Source organism: Scyliorhinus torazame, chromosome 7, assembly GCF_047496885.1.
Source record: "Scyliorhinus torazame isolate Kashiwa2021f chromosome 7, sScyTor2.1, whole genome shotgun sequence".
Taxonomy (NCBI): domain Eukaryota; kingdom Metazoa; phylum Chordata; class Chondrichthyes; order Carcharhiniformes; family Scyliorhinidae; genus Scyliorhinus; species Scyliorhinus torazame.
Window position 1 is genome coordinate 38,376,214 of NC_092713.1, and position 15,950 is coordinate 38,392,163.

The 15,950-nt window shown below is 48.9% G+C and overlaps 1 protein-coding gene and 1 pseudogene across 2 annotated transcripts in view; both read right to left on the reverse strand.

Annotated features, from left to right (window-relative positions):
• Positions 1-15,950, reverse strand: part of LOC140426151 (dihydropyrimidine dehydrogenase [NADP(+)]-like) — a 1,098,238-nt gene that overhangs the window by 390,315 nt on the left and 691,973 nt on the right. The gene's annotated exons all lie outside the window — the stretch shown is intronic.
• On the reverse strand, positions 8,303-9,074 carry LOC140427217 (BMP and activin membrane-bound inhibitor homolog pseudogene; annotated as a pseudogene).

Sequence of the window (15,950 nt, forward strand, 5' to 3'; positions counted from 1 at the left end):
CAAATAGATCGGGCTAATCAAATTGGAAATGGCAGCCAAGAGAATAAATTCATACGGTGCATTCGGGACGGTTATTCGGAGCAATATGTTACGGAGCCAACTGGGGATCAGGCTATTTTGGATCTAGTAATTTGCAACGAGGTAGCTTTTATAAATGATCTCAATGTTGAGGATCCCTTCGGATCACAATATGATAGAATTCAGCTTGTGTGTGAGAAAATTGGGACTGAAATATCGGTGTTAAACGTTTAAGAAGGGGAATTAGAAAGGTATGAGGATGGAATTGGCCAAAATGAACTGGCTATTTAGATTAGTAGATAAGACTATAGATGAGCAATGGCATGACATTTAAGCAGATAATTCATGACTCCCAGCAAAAAATACATCCCAAAGTGGAGGAAGCACCTACCATGGATAACCAAGGAAGTTAAGGATGGTATTGAGTAGAAAGCAGAAACATATAAGATACCAGAGCTTAGTGTAGGGGCAGAAGAGTGGGATAGATTCAGAATGCAGCAACAATGGACTAAAAAAAACATCTGGAAGGAAAAAATAAACTAAGAAGACAAGCTCATGAGAAACATAAAAACAGACTATAAGAGCTTTTTAAAAATATATTCAAAGGAAAAAAGAAGTAAAATAAAGCATTGGTTCCTTAGAGAAAGAAACGAGGGAAATAATTATGGGGATCAAAAGAATGGCAGAGGAGTTAAATAGGTACTGTAGAGAATATTACAACCATCTCAGTCACAGTAAAAAAAAATACAGAGGAGGAATTAAGTCGTCACCATCACTAGAGAATTAGTAATAGGCACACTAATGGGATTAAAAGCTGACAAGTCTCCTGGACCCGATGGTTTGCATCCCAGGATCTTAAAGGAGGTAGCTACAAAGATTGTGAATGCATTGGTAGTCATTTCCAAAAACCCTTGGATTCTGGAAACATTTTTAAAAATTCATTTACGGGGTGTAACTGTGCCAAAGGATTGGAACATTGCCAATGTGGTACCCTTGTTCAAAAAGGGGAAGGAGGCAAAATGCAGAAAATTACAGATCAGTTAGTCTAACTTCAGTGGTTGGAAAAATATTACAATTGATTATTAAGGAGAGAATAGCAGTCATAATCTGATCAAGCAGAGTCATCAGTTTCATGAAAAAGGAATCATGTCTGACCAATTTACTATAGTTCTTTGAGGGGCTGCAAAAGAAACTTAAAAGTATCTCAGCTGGCAGCCCAGCGGTGATCCCTTTAGAAAGCACTTTGGGAGGAGGGTGTGATGTCCCTTCTGCAGTTGGACACATTCTTAACTGAGAGTGATAGTGACTAGGAGAGAGCATTAACAGAACTGTTTGGTCCAAAATAGCAGTTTGTGTGCCAATTGAGCATTTAGACGCTGGTCTACATCACAATCTGTCCCCTCGTTATGTTTTCAGTGCTTGCATGGCATGTCTGCATCCATGCCCTCGCAGGTAAAGTGCGTGGGCCACATCAGAAGTGGTCTGGCTGAATGTTTAGAAATTCTGGGCTTCCACAGTGCCAGCCCAGTGGTGCTATGGATCCAAATCTTGCAGTCTAACTTATTCCCTCAAGCTGAAAGCTGCAGACACAAACAGTTTCCAATTACATTTTACTTACTAAATGGGAGTATAGTGTAAATCTCCTTCTCACCCAGATAAATTGGATCTTTTCCATACACTTTTTCAGAAGGTGTCAGTTTTTTCATTTTAAGAAAAGGAAAGGTTCCTTGCACCATGTTATCTGTCATCTAATTTATTTTAAATCTTGTCTTTAAAATAGGGACAGTTACTACTTCAGTTTGTATCTGACAAGATAGTTTTTTTGTTTGAAGTGCCAGCATGGGAGAAGAAAGCATTCAATGTAAAAAGAGCCTTCACTGCACTTAGGCCTTTGTTGCAAGTCGGCCTAATTTGGAAAACTACTGGCCCAAATCTTTTGATTAGGGACAGAACCCGCATTTCCGGCCCCGATCAGGCAAGAAAGTAGCTTCCTGCGATTTTACTGGCCAAACTCCCAATGGAGGATCCTGCAGATCCGCAGATTTGGTGCAGGGAATCTCGGAGACATCAGGGAAGGGAATCCAGGCCGAAACAACGTCCCCTTCAAGCAGCTTTCCAGTGTGTTCGCGAATGACTGTCGCTGGGTGGGTGAGGCACCTCGGTAAGGGTGGCAACTGGGTAGAGTGGCAGTTGGGTAGGATGAAGAGGTCATGTCAGGTTAGGACTTGATGATGAGTCGGGGGGGGGGGGGGGGGGGGGGGGGGGTCAGTGAAGGAGGCAGGTGGTGGGAGCTAATCATGTCAGGTGAGGAGAAGCCAGAGGTTCAGGGTGGGTACATGGAGAGTTATGGGGAAGTAAGTGGTATTCAGTTGTAGTTACCCCAGGTGTTCAGCTAGGATTTTTCTGTCTAACAGTTCTAGGGGGTTATTCAATTCAGAACCATCCAACGTCTCCAAGTCTAACTCAGTTATTTGTTTGTGCAGAGAAATTTGTTTGTGTAGTTTCTGCTGCTGACACGGAGGTGGAATGGTTGCATCCTGGACCTGCCCTCTGGGTTCAAGTCCCATGGCAAGTGCATTCACAACATGACCAAAGAGTTTGATTGTCAGCCTGTAAATATTTCCAAAATGTCCAACAGTAAAAAGGAGATTTTCCAAGCCAGCCATTCTGCATAAAGCAGTACTTTGCCAATGGAACTCCATGATTGCCAACTGCTTGGATCCCAGTTCGTGTTACGACTGGATGGGAAGATCCCAGAGCGGAACCTGACTCAAGATATCGTGGGCGGGATTCTGTGCTGGCCGACGCCAAAATTGGGAACGGCAACCGGGTGGGAAATTGCTCCTGACGCTGAAATTGCGGTAGGCGCAGTTAGACGCCAGGTCGCGATGCTCCACCCCCCCTGAAAATCGGCGACATCGAGCTGCGGCCGCACGCAGTTGCAACCCCGTTTGAATGTAATTATTGGATCCACCTGTGATGCTCCGCCTCCAATGGGCCGAGTTCCTGACGGCGCTGTCCACGTGTGGTCTCAGCGGTCGTGAGCTTGGCGTGGCGGCTGCAGAGAGAGAGAGAGAGAGATGGCGTGCGGACAGTGTAGGAGTACGCTCAGCTGAATCTGGAGAGCCCTGTGAATGTCCAGCACGGACCCGATGATTCTCCCACCGTGTTTCTTTCTTTAAATATTTAAAATATTTTTAAATTCAATTTTAACAAATTTTCAACAAACCCCCCCCCCCGCCCCTTACAGAAAGAAAAAAGAAAACACACAGAAAGACACCGTACGCCCAAATTATACAGAGAATTCCCCCAATATACAACCCCCCCCCCAACGAAACAAAATATACACATACCCGGAGACCCCCCCTCCCCCTCCTCCCCTCCCCTCCCCCCTCCCCGCCCCCCAGGTTGCTGCTGCTGCTGACCTCCTCCTAACGTTCCTCCACCGAGGCCTCCTCCTCTTCCTGCATCTCCTGATAGACCACCGAGACCTTGCCTTCTCCAACCCACACACCCAAAATCACCCTGTCCTGAATCCTTCGTGCTGGAAGCAGCGGGAATTCCCTCACCTGCCGTCTCACAAACGCCCTCACTTGCGTATACCTGAAGGCGTTTCCAGGGGGCAGCCCAAATTTATCCTCCAGCGGCCAAAGGCTCACGAACGTCCCATCTATGAACAGGTTCCCCATTCTTTTAATTCCTGCCCGATGCCAGCTCAGAAACTCCCCATCCATTCTTCCCGGGACGAACCGATGGTTCTCTCGAATCGGGGACCAAACCAAGGCCCCCACCTCGCCTCTGTGCCGCCTCCACTGCCTCCAGATTTTCAGAGTCGCCGCCACCACCAGACTCGTGGTGTACCTTGTAGGCGGGAGTGGCAACGGCGCTGTCTCCAGAGCCCTCAGACTCGTGCCCACACAGGACACCATCTCCAGCCTCTTCCACACCACCCCCTCCCCTTCCATTACCCACTTTCGGATCATTGCCACATTGGCAGCCCAGTAGTACCCACATAGATTTGGCAACGCCAGCCCTCCTCTGTACCTGCTACGCTCCAGAAACACCCTTTTTACCCTCGGGGTCTTATTCGCCCACATGAATCCCATTATACTCCTGCTTACCCGCTTAAAAAAGGCCTTAGGGATCAGAATGGGAAGGCACTGGAATACAAAGGGGAACCTCGGAAGGACTGTCATTTTAACCAACTGCACCCTACCCGCCAACGAGAGTGGCAACATATCCCATCTTTTGAACTCCTCCTCCATCTGCTCCACCAACCGTGTCAAATTGAGCTCCTGCTCCAACTCCAAGCCACCTGGATCCCCAGGTACCGAAAGCTCCTTTCCGCCCTCTTCAGTGGAAGCTCGTTTATTCCCCTTCCCTGGGTGTACCACAAAGAGCTCAGTCTTCCCCACGTTAAGCTTATATCCAGAATCACCACCCCTCTATTCTTTGCGTCCAGCCCCAAGTATAAAACCTGCCCTACCCACCCCTTTCTCAGCCTAACCTGATCAACCACCTTCAAATGCGTCTCCTGGAGCATAACCACATCTGCCTTCAATCCCTTTAGGTGCGCGAACACCCGGGCCCTCCTGACCGGCCCGTTCAGGCCTCTCACATTCCAAGTTATCAGCCAGCTTCCCCCCCCCCTCCCCCCCCCCCCCTCCCCCCTCCGCCGACTAGCCATCTCCTTTTCTAGGCCAGCGGCGTGCCCGCGCTCCCCGCACCCTCCATTCCCCCCGGCGGCGGCCCCCTGCCCCGACTCTCTCTCTGAACACCAGCTCCCCTGTGGCCAATGCAGCAGCAATCCAGTACCCTTCCCCCCCCTTCCTCCCTCCCCCTTCCCCCCCCAGCTTGGTCCCCCTCTAGCTGTATTGCTCCCACCATGGTACTCCCGTAAGTCAGCTGACTCCTGCTTTCCCCGGCCTCTCCCGCCACTCCATCGACCCCCCAGTGCGAGAATCCCCTTCTCTTCCCGGCAATCAGTGTGCTCTCCTTTCCAGCACCGCCCTTCCTTCCTTAGCGCGGGAAAAGCCGGCCCCCTCCTCTCTGGCGCAGCTCCCTTTTTGCGGCCTTGTCTCAACTCCCCCCCCGGGCTCCCAACCCCCCCGGCCGGGCCCCATCCTTCCAACAACCGACGCACACACTCCCACACTGCCCCCACTTCGAACCATTTCGTCCCACCACACCCAGCACCAAAGAAAACAGAACTGAGCATCCTCCAAAACACAGTAACCCCCCTAGGGACCCCCTCCCAACAAACCCTCAGTTCGAGTCCAACTTTTCAGTTTGGATAAAAGTCCACGCCTCCTCCGGCGTCTCAAAGTAATGATGCCGTTCCTGAAACGTGACCCAGAATCGCGTCGGCTGCAGCATCCCGAATTTCCCCTTCCGATGGCCCTCTTCTTGGCCATCTCCGCGCTCCAGTCCTGATATATTCGGATCTCTGTGTTCTCCCACCTGCTGCTCCGTTCCTTTTTGGCCCATCTCAGGACACACTCCCTGTCCACAAAGCGGTGGAACTGCACCAGTACCGCCCGCGGCGGCTCGTTGGCCTTGGGCTTCCTCGCCAGGTCTCGGTGAGCCCCATCCAGCTCCAGGGGCCTCGGGAAAGCTCCCGTGCCCATCAGCGTGTTAGGCATCGTGACCACGTATGCCCCGACATCCGACCCCTCCACTCCCTCCGGGAGACCCAGAATCCGCAGGTTCTACCTCCTTGACCGATTCTCCAGGTCCTCAAACTTTTACTGCCACTTCTTGTGCAGCGCCTTGTGCGCCTCCACCTTCACCGCCAGCAGCTTTGCCTTCAGGTCCGCAAAGCAGCGCTTGAGGAACTCCTGCTGCTCCTGCGACCATAGGGCCAACGCTGTTTGGTCTCCACCCGCCACCATCTTGCTTCTCCTCCCTCGCACTTTTCGCTGCACCAAAATCACTTTTTTGACCGCTCCACTCCTGGTCCAATCCATAGAGTGCCGGGGGAATCGTACTGTCGCCTTCCCACACTGGGAACCGTCAAACAAATACCGTTGGAGGCCCTCAACAGAGCCCAAAAGTCAGTTTCTGACAGGAGCTGCCGAATGTGCGACTTAGCTCCGCATAGCCGCAACCGGAAGTCCCTCCCACCGTGTTTCATGCGTTCCATGGGTATTTCATGTGGTGCCGCTGCTAATCCCTCACTGGTACCGGAATCGGTGCAGGTACGGCGCCGATTCTCCCGCCGTGAACCACCACGGATCCTCCGTTGGAATCAGCACTTCGATGCAGGAACGGAGAATCCAGCCCCGTAACTTGTTCTTTTAAATGCGGAGAGGAACAGAGTCACAGGACAGTTAGGTGGGGTTATAGGGCGGGGGAGTAGCCTAGGCAGGATGCTCTTTCCGAGGATCAGTGCAGATTCAATGGGCTGAATGGTCTCCTTCTGCAATGCAGAAATTCTAATTAATTTCAACAACAAGAATCTATTAAAAATGAAACATGCAAAGTTTGATCAACATACACAATACTGCTTTAGTCCCTCCCATAGCTTCACAAATATATGGGCAGGATTCTCCAGCCCCTCGCCGGGTTGGAGAATCCCCGGGGGGAGGCGCGGATCCTGCCCCGCCGTCCCGATGCCAGCTGCCGTATTCTCCGGTGCCGTTTTCCAGGCGGGGCGGGACTCACGTTGACAGCGGCCCCCCGGCGATTCTCCGTGTCCCGATGGGCCGAGTGGCTGTCCACTTTTGGCGTCCCGCCGGCGTAGTTTACGCATGGTCCCACACGGCGGGACCTGGCAGATAAGTCGGTGTGGGCGGTCCTCGGGGGTGGAGGGGGAGGTGCGAGGTGGCCACGGTGGCCTGGCCTGCAATCGGGGCCCACCGATCAGCGGGCGGGACTGTTTGTGGGGGCGCTTCTTCCAATCGCACCAGACCCTGGAAGGCTCCGCCATGGCCGGAGCGGAGAAGAGAATCCCCCCGCGCATGAGCGGAATCATGCCGGCGGTTCCGCGCATGCACGAGACCACGACGGCCGTTCCGCTCCGGCTGGAGTGGCGGGAACCCCTCCGGTGTCCACCTAGCCCCCGAGGCAGGTGAGAATTCCTCACCTTGGGGGCCTGTTGACGCCGGAGCCGTTGGCGCCGGTTTTCCCGCCGGCGTGGGTACTTAGTCCCTAGAAGGGAGAATCCCGGCAATAGTTTTCAAAAAATATCGCCTCACTCTGAGTCCAATGACCGATGCCACTCAACCCATCTTTACACAGAGCAGAAGAGGTTCTTTGGCCAGTCGAGTCTGCACCAACCTACCTACCTACCTACCTAATCCCATTTGCCAATACTGGGCCTAGAGTCTTGTATATTATGATATGCCAAGTGCTCATCCAGGTGCTTTTTAATGGATGTGAGGCAACCCACCTCTACCACCCTCCCAGGCCGTGCGTTTCACACAGTCACCACTCTCCGGGTGAAAAGATTTTTCCTCAGTCCCCCCTAAACCTCCTGCCCCTCACCTTGAACCTATATCCCCTCGTGACTGGCCCTTCAACTACGGGGAACAGCTGCTCCCCATCCATTCTGTCCATGCCCCTCTGAGATATCCTCAATTACGACTCAGGAGAGAAGATTGATAATTCAAAGGTTTTAATTACCAGAGAACCAGACAGCTGCCGAGAAGTGTGCTGACTGCACGCTGCCCACTGAACGTAACCTTATATACAGTTCCCTGGGGGCGGAGCCAGAGGCGGAGTCCCCCAGGGTTCCAAACCCGGTCTTAAAGGGGCCTACGCATTAAAGGTACATGTGTATACAGATATCATTCATCACACCCTCATAATCTTGTACACTTTATTTCAATGTTTTAATATTAGAGCTAGCCCACCAAAAAATGCATTTAATTGGGATCTTGGTCAACAGTAAAACTAGGATACCTGATCAGAATAAGAGAAAAAATATATTTTCCGATCTTTACAATAATTGGCACAGGAAACATGCAAAGGACAGGAGCATAAAGTATACATCAGTTTACCTCCATTTCTGCCAACTCAAAAAACAAAAATAAAATCAATCTTTTTCTTTTCTTCCCCTCTCTCCGAGCTCTCGGAGCTGTTTCTACAAACAAGGGTAGAATGGCCTCCTTCTGCACTGTAGGAATTCTATAATTGTAGAATTCAAGGACTCTAACGTGTACAATATTTAAAATCAGACCCCTTGTTCAGCCTTTTCAGTATTTGTTTTTACAGTTCTCAGTAAGTCCACGATTGCCTTTTTACATAAAGTGCACCTGTCCAGCAGAATCGAACCACCGGCGGCTCAAGTTAAAACTCGGGATTCTACAAACTCCAACTTTCCGAGCCCGCTGTACATTCCCCAGTGAACCAGAGAGAGATGTTGATCGTTACGGAGCGTAGAGTGCCTGATTTTATCGAAGGTCATGCTGCAGTTCTTGTCGCCAGTCACAATACAATCCAAATCTAACTTTGCCATCTTGGGGAATGGTACCCATGGGAACTATGATGCAAATGAGGCATCTGCCGCCGCTGGACTTGATATCTTTTGTTTTCGCTGCGCAGCATGTACAAGGCCAGCATGATCAGCAAAACTAAAACAAGGCCACCCGCAATGGGCAATCACTGCAGCCCTGAATCAGACCTCCTTCGAGGAAGTGAGTTCTTGCATGCTGCAGATCAGGTTCCTACTGGAGTCCTGATGATACCGAGCTCCTTGATCTGAGCTCTCACTTCCAGGATGTGAACGAGCAGCCCTCTATAATTGCACATATCCTCGTGATTGCACTCCAGCAATGGCCAGGTTCCCACGTGATTCTGGGATCTTTTTGTCCATGGCAGATATTTGCCGAATTTGAGGGTGTGTATGCAACCATGAGTTAAAGGAGAGTTTGTATTCTGGGGGGTCCGGTAGCCTTGAAAATCACGGTGACAGTTCTGCTTTGCACCTACAGCCCGTTTGCCACACAGTTAGATGCATCACAGTAGCATCTAATTTCACCGTTGGTCAAGAGGATCGCAATCGCACACAGTTCCAGCTGCAGCCAAATCGAGATGAGATTGGGATAGCGATCCATTTACTGGCACTATTTCCTTTCCACTGTTTCACCCCACTCCGCCCCCCCCCCCCCCCCCCCCCCCCCCTCCTCCCTCCTCTCCACACTCAGGTCCATTGGGTGTGAACTTCCACAGCCCGATTTTCCCGCCAAGCTACACGCACTCTTCTTTCAAACTTTCCAAGCTTCTGGCCGTTGCGCTGGAGATTTCATGGCTGAATTTGTCCCTCCTGCTTCACAACACAAGCTCCATAGAGCGGAGCAGCCGCAGGCCCAACTTCCTCACTCACTCATGCCCTCCCTCACTCACAATCCTCTCTGTGTTTTTTAAAAGCAGAGACTCCAGCATTCCCAAAGGCGCCACTTTAATGCTGTCACAACTTCTCTCCAGATGATTGTCACATGATGGTTTCCAAACTCCACTCGCAAAAAGACATGGTTTAAAATCTTCTTTCCCAAAGAATGTTTTCCACCAGCTGTTTGCATTAAGGATCCACTTCAGGTATTCCAACTTTCTGGTCAAACAAAGCTTCTGTTCCACTTTTAACAAGGAATCCAGCACCAGGTTTTCCACCTCTCCTTTCAGGTTTCCTTTGTCTTAATTACCTGTTAATATTCATTAATTAATATTCATGCCACCACTCGTCAGTACGCGAGTATATATCTTGAACTGGTGGCTGCTACTTTGGAAAAATGCAAAGTGGGGCATGATACTTTCTGTGTGTCCAGGGCATACTGGAGGAGGAGGGCAAATAAACAGATATAGTCCTACACATTGGTACCAACGCTATCATAAAATGTACAGTGCAGAAGGAGGCCATTTGGTCCATTGAGTCTGCTGGCCCTTGGAAAGAGCACCCAACCTAAGCCCGCACCTCCACCCTATCCCCACACCGCCACCCTATCCCCGTAACTCCTCCTCACCTTTTTTTCTTTGGACAGTAAGGGCAATTTAGCAATCTCAGATTTACGTCTGTTGCCAAGTGCTAGTGAGTATAGAAATAGGAGATTAGACCAGATGAATACATGGCTGGAGAAGGAAGGAGGGCTTTAGATTTATGGGACTTTGGGACTGTTTTTGGGGACAGTGGGACCTGTACAAGGTGGACGGTTTGCACCTGAAATGAAATGGGACCAGTAACCCTGCAGGGAGGTTTGCTAGTGCTGTTGGGAAGCGTTTGGCAGGGGCTTGAGATCCTGAGAGAAGGCACAGCAGGGATAGATGCCCTACAAAAATTTGAAGAAACATTAAGTGAGTCAGGAAGGCACAGAGTTTCTGGACCAGTTAAGTCACAAGGAAGTTTGGAAAGATTAGATGGTATTTATTTTAATGCAAGGAGTCTGACGAACAAGACAGATGAGTTGAGACAAATTAAAACATGGGAGTATGATGTAATTTCTGTCACTGAGACATGGTTGAAAGAGGGACAGGATTCACAGCTCAATATTCCAAGATACAAGATCTTCAGGCGAGATAGGGAAGGAGGAAAAAGAGGAAGGGGGTTCACGATTCTGATCAGGGAGTCAATTACAGCAGTAAGGTGGGACGACATCTTAGAAGGCTTTTCAAATGATCATGGAATCCCTGCAGTGCAGAAGGAGGCTATTCAGCCCATCGAGTCTGCGCCGACCCTCTGGAAGAATACTCTACCTAGGCCCAATCTGCTACCCTATCCCCATAACCCCACCTAACCGTTGGACACTAAGGATCAATTTAGCATGGTCAATCCACCTAACCTGCACATCTTTGGACTGTGGGAAGAAACTGGAGCACCCGAATGAAACCCACGCAGACCACGGAAGAATGTATAAACTCCACACAGCCAGTCACCCTAGGTCGGAATCGAATCCGGGTTCCTGGCACAGTGAGGCAGCTGTGCCACTGTGCCATATGGGTAGAACTTAAAAACAAAAAGGGAGCAATCACATTGCTGGGAATGTTCAATAGGTTACCTAACATTCCGAGAGAAAAAGTGAGGCTTATGGCAGATATTGAGGGCTCAGAACATCAGAAGCCTCAAAGGCGTATAGAGTATGAAAAAGGGAACTTAAAAAGGAAATTAGGAAGCAAAAAAGGGTGCATGAAAGGATACTGACAGGTAAAATAAAGGTAAATCCTAAATTGTTTTACAAGTATATTAAGGGTAAAGGGATAACTAGGGAAAGAGTAGGGCCCATTCAGGACCACAGTAGTAATTTGTATGTGGCGCCAGAGGATGTAGATAAGGTTCGAAATGTATACTTTGTGTCAGTGTTTACTAGTGAAAGAGCTTGTGTGGGTATAGAAATCAGGGAGAAGGACTGTGATAAAATTAAATACATTTATGTTGGCAGAGAGGAGGTTCTGAGTAGTCTGTCATGCTTAAAAGTAGGTAAACCTGCATGGCCAGATGAAATGTAGCCCAGGTTGTTGAGTGTCCATCTTCTTCATCCAACTCCTTGCCCCTCACCTTTCCCTCTGCTCCTTGCACAGCCCTCATTCCACACTGCCCTCCTTGTCTATGTCAGGTACCTCTCACCCCGCCCTTGGCCTCACTTCATATTCCATCCCCAGTCACACATCAGATCTGTGCTGCGATGGCTGCATGATTCCAGCAGCACAGTGCTGTCCAGGTAGACACTGCTGTGAGGCACCCTGTTCTCCCCAACTCCAGACGCAGTGCTGATCCGAGAAGGTGACACAGGAGGGTCCACAGCACAATGTTGTCCACGAAGATCGCCTCGGCATGAAGATGAAGGGCAGGGACCAGTCTTCCCCAGCAGAGTGGTGAACAGCGCATCGGGGTAACAAAGCACTATGGCAGAATGGTTGTTGCACTCACCCCGAAGACCCTTGTGAACTGAGGACTGCTTTGTGCACGCCACTCTTTAGCAATGAGGTTTTAGACTCCGTAACTTCACGCTGGCCTGATGCAAGATTAGAAGACATGATGGGGTGCCAACGAGCAGTCATAAGATGCAAATGGCATTTGTGCAACCAGTCAGTGGGAAGACCGACCCGCCATTAACCCACTATTGGGAGAACTGCAACGTGATTTTAGGCTGGTGGGTTTCTGAGTTCTCAGCTCCCGTTAGATGCTCTGCTCCCACAGGCCATCAAACCCCCGTGGACGGGATGGGAGAATTCTGTCCTACCTTTCTAAAATCAGCTTGTTCATCAATCAGAAGAATTGCGGCTGATAATCTCGTCTGACCTCACTATATTCTGAGGCTGCATTTCCATCATCCCTTGCAGATGGAAGAATGCCAATCTATCACCATTTTGTTAAACACGGTTGGCTGGATAGAAAATATTGTTTCTAATGTCCCGAGAGATGGTTCCTTCCTTCAATATATCAATGTTGCCTGCTATAAACCATTCTAATAATGTTCTGCAACAATCCTGTGAAGAGTCTGTAATGTTCATTTATCATATCATCTACAAGGTGATTGATTCCATGTTTACCTCAACATCTTTTCCTCAAAGTTTGCAAACTTTCCTCATGATGCACACACCCAAAGCTTTTTGTCACTAGGCCTGATTTAAGTGCAAACACGTTTTGGGGTTTGCATATAAAGTTTAAAATCAATGTTATCATGAATATCTCAAGTTAGAGTATCAGCCATGGCTCAGTTGGTGTCGCACTCTCACTCGCAAGGTTCCCGGCTCTAGTCGCACTCCACTACCTTGTGCACAAATCAAGGGTAAAGCTCTGGTGCAGTATTGAGAGAGTGCTGCAGCTGGAGTTGTCACTGTTCAGATTATCTCGTTGTTACGATCCCCACAGCGGCCAAATCCTATATTGTATACGGTTCCCTTCCTACACCTTGGGAGTATGAACTTACCATGTGTTTGGGGGGAGCTGAGCCTCCCACCTAATTGGGAGAAACTTCACAGGATATAAACCCTGACCTGGGAGCAGCGTAATTGTGATATTATGGGTAGAGTAAATAAACCTAGTTGTTATCCTACCTACTTGGTATCCTTACCTTCGGCTGTCACACTGGTCATCATCATGTTGCCGTTGGTGCGAGGTGGGGGGTGTGGCGTGGTTGCTCTTGGTTACTGGCCTTCCCACATAACGAGCATCTGGACATTAAAAGTACTGCATTGGTTGTGAAGGATGAAAAGAAAAAATAGTGGTGGCGGCAATGTCACTGGACTAAACGCAGAGTCTGGGGAGCTGGTGGAATTTGGATACATTTAATAAAATCTGGAATTTAAAGCCAGCCTCTGTAATAATGACCATGAAACTGTTGTCAATTGTTGTAATAACCCAGCTGGTTCATTAATGCCCCTTAGGGGAGGAAAACTGCCATCCTTACCTCGTCTGGCTCCAGATAGTTGCCCTCTGATGTGGCCGGGCAAGCCACTCAAATCAAGAGCAATTAGGAATGGGCAACAATTGCTGTATTTGCCAGCGATGGCCACATCCTTTGATAGAATAAAGTAAAATGAAGTGCTTTGAGACATCCGGTGAGAGTGAAAAGGGGACATGAATTTAAGTTTTTCTCTTCTTTCTTGTACTGTTAAAGCGCTGAAAAAGTTACAGTTGTCATATGAGATGTAACCGTGTTTTTAACTGAATACTAACTTGAAAGTTACTGTTCAACATCCCCACTCTGAAAAACTAATTTTATGTTTGTGGAATGCAAAATTTCTTCATTAAAATATATACATTTTAACGTTTGGTTGCGGGCTTCGCTCTTAATTCATTTATTTCACCATCTGAAACATTGAAATTAAAAACAAAGTTATTCATGCTCCCAACTTACTGTTCTGAACTCTATGAGGATACTTCATTATGAGCGGCTGGTCACTCTGCTTGCTGGCCTCACTAATGGTGATAGCGATTCATTTGACTTGCCGCCAGATTTAACTCCCATCAGGTAAGGGGAATCCATGCCAGAAACATCACCAGATCTTAAGTGAGAAGCTTTTCTTGAGGTCAGGAGCAAGTGGTCTTGCTTTCCCACAGATCACAAAATCTGGCTCATTGAGTTTGAATTTTATGAAGAAAAGGCAGCAAGTAATGAGGAAAGCTAATAGAATGTTATCATTCCTTGTGAGGGGAATTGATTACAAAAGTAGGGAGGTTATGCTTCAGTTGTACAGGGCACTGGTGAGACCACATCTGGAGTACTGTGTACAGTACTGGTCTCTTTATTCAAGGATAGCTGTAAAAGCGTTAGAAGCAGCTAGGAGAAGGTTTATTGGGCTAATGTCAGGAATGGGCGGGTTGTCTTATGAGGAAAGGTTGGAGAGTTTACGTCTGTGTTCACTGGAATTTAGAAAAGAGACAACTTGATTGAAACCTTTTAGGATCCTGAGGGGTATTAACAGGGCAGATGTGGAGAGGACGTTTCCTCCTGTTGGAGAATCTAGAACTAGGGGTCACTGTTTAAAAATAAGGGCCACTCATTTAAGATGGAAGTAGGGAGAATTATTTCTCTCAGAGGGTGACGAGCCTCTGGAACTCACTTCCTCAAAAAGGAGTGCAAGTAGCATATTTTTAAGACAGAGAGAGATAGATTCTGGATTAACAAGGGGGTGAAAGGATATCAGAGGTGGACAGGAATTGAGACAGGGGTTGAGGTTACAATCAGATCAGCCATGATCTTATTGAATGGCGGAGCAGACTCGAGGGGCCAAGTGGCCTACTCTTTTTCCTAATTCATGGGCTGGATTCTCCACACCCCGACTCCGAAATCACGGCCGGCGCCGGAGCGGAGAATCCATTTCGGCACAAGAAATCGGGATTGGCAGCAATTCCCCGATTCTGCGGGCTCCAAAAAGCGGCGTGTAGGACATACCTGTGGCCATTGCCAGAGGCCCGCTCCGCCATTCTGCGCCCCCGACCGGCCAAATTCCCGATGGCGTGGATCGAATGTGATCCAGCCGGTCGGGATACTCGCATGGCGGCTGCGGACTCAGTCCGTGGCCGCCATGGTCGGGAGCGGGCGGATTGGAGGGCAGACGGGAAATGTTTATGCGGGCGGACAAAGTCGGGCGAGCAGCCGAACGGTCCAGTTCCGCGGTTCGAGTCCGCCATGAAGCACTGCGTGGCCGCTGGAGGCCGCCGCCATGGGCATTCACGGCCTCAGACCCAGAAGTGCGGGGGCCCGTATCTGCAGCAATAGCTGCTAGAAACACGGCAGGTCCCTGGTAGCCCCTGAAGGGCCTTGTATATGGGGCCTTTTCACGTGATTCGTTTTGGCGTGAAACTCCACCACTTTTGCAACGGCGTGGGGACATGGTCACAAAAACAGAGAATCCAGCCTCCTATGTTCATGTGTCAAAGAACTTAACGGCTACTGTTTTACACTCCTCGTTTATTAAAAGTAAGCATTTTATTTCCTCGCAGCTGAGCATTTTTTCCTCTTTCACTGTTATTGAGTTAGAAACATCTAATTTGTAATCAAAATTAATATTTTCCACCTGTAGGGATTAGTTAGGTTTACTCACAAAGAAGCAATATTCTCCAGTTGCCGTCCTTCTCCATTTTAAAACTAGGTTCAATTTTCTGTTGTCAATCACCGATGAAATTCTATATTCAATTCCTGACAACATGCTTTACCAATGAAAATCTTATTTTCCTTTGGTTTATCTTGGGACAATAAATAATAGACCTCGATCCGCCATTCATTCCGATCAGGCTGATCATCCAACTCAGTAACCTGTTCCTGCTTTTCCCCTTTATCCTTTGGTCACTTTGGTCCCAAGAGCAATATCTAACTCCTTCTTGAAAACATAACAGGTATGATTCAGCAGACTGAAGTTAATGTCGCCGTTAACGTTGCCGATTCTTTTGGCCTCGGAGAGTTTCTCCCCTCCGAGGGTGCGCTTAGAAGCTCATCAGCAGGAGAGCCTCCTCGCAGAGCAGGCTGCCATTTTGTCTGGCAGCCCTATCTCATCAC